This window comes from Pteropus vampyrus, unplaced genomic scaffold (genome assembly GCF_000151845.1).
Source record: "Pteropus vampyrus isolate Shadow unplaced genomic scaffold, Pvam_2.0 Scaffold408, whole genome shotgun sequence".
NCBI classification, from domain to species: domain Eukaryota; kingdom Metazoa; phylum Chordata; class Mammalia; order Chiroptera; family Pteropodidae; genus Pteropus; species Pteropus vampyrus.
Genome location: NW_011889189.1, coordinates 684,086 through 685,584, shown reverse-complemented (window position 1 = coordinate 685,584; position 1,499 = coordinate 684,086).

Below are 1,499 nucleotides of genomic sequence, written 5' to 3'. Positions count from 1 at the left end.
TATAATTTTACCCATCTTATTTAGGAGGAAAATTTCTCCACTTCATAATTCAAGGGGAATATTTTCATACATTGGAGCTTAGATTTCCTTTTAGGAAAAAGTATTAAGAACTAAACAAAAAAATTAACATTAAATCACTTTCTCTTCATATGTACACCTTTTTCTTTGGAAATTTTAAAATATGATAATGACGGCGAGTTTTACAATCAAATGATATCATAGAAATTCAACAAGGAAATTATATTAAAAATTGAGAGTGTTTTCAGTTTTCTTGCCAGAAGAATGCCAATTTCAAGACAAGCATAATCTTAGGAATTTTGTGATTTATAACCAGTTGTTTTAAAGTTATTGTTCATGCTTTAAACTAAATTTATTTACTATATCTGAGAAAGTGTCTCTGATGTGATAGCTTATAAAATTATTTTAACAATGGAAAGTAAAATGAATAAAGTAAAAATAAAAGAGGAGGTGTTTTCTTTTACATTACTCAAAAAAAATTGCCAGTGAAAAGGTTATGAGCATTAATGATTTTATTAGTGTTACATATGGCTACACAAATAATCTGTCACACGAACTCTTCAATCATCTTTGGTTTTAAATGACCACATATGGTTCTTACTTTTGTTTTATTTTGCGTTTTTGTACAGGTTCACCCTCTCACTTACACACACACACATTTTTATGATTTTATAACTCTTGGAACAATTTATAAATCAGTTATAAATTAGTTTTAAATTAGAACATAGCTACTTCCTTCACTGTAACCCGGACACATGGAATAATTTTTCTTTAAGCCATTAGTGCTCTACTTAGAAATTATGGTTCCATTACTAAGTGCGGCTTTGATGACACGAGAGAGTAACAAACTGTCACACATAAAGCATCTTGCTCAATCAGATCTAATTCAATGGTTGACTAAATTTCTCAAATGTGTGAAAAAGGAAAATGGACACTAATTCCTACATTTTATTATTTGTTGTATAAATGGGGAGTTAGAGATGCAGTTATTGGCCATAATATGTCTAATGTCATTCAGTAACAAAATTCCAAACCTGAAATTATTTTCTCCAGGGCTTAACCTATTACACTCGATAAACTGGTCGTATTTGTCTGGACTAAAACAGAATGATAGATACAACTTCCAGAATGATGGTGTGAGGAACTTCTGCCCAGTAGAAAAACCACAAATGATTTAAAAAAAAATTTTTTTAATTACTTGAAGTCTCTGGAAATTGTCCTAAGGAAATAGAGAAAACTATAGAATGTTTTTTCAAAAAAATATACTAAATCTTTTTAAGAGAAGCCATTCTGTGGCCATTGAGCCACAACCCATTTCCCCCTGCTCCTGAGCTCAGCATTATGAAAACTGGTGGATGCAATCAAGAACACAAAGCTCTCTTTCCACCCTGCTGCCAGTTTGTGCTCATGGTATCTTCCCAGGAAGAGCAGCTGCTAGCAATACTTATCCTCCCTGGTCCTTACAGAAACTCTATTCCAGG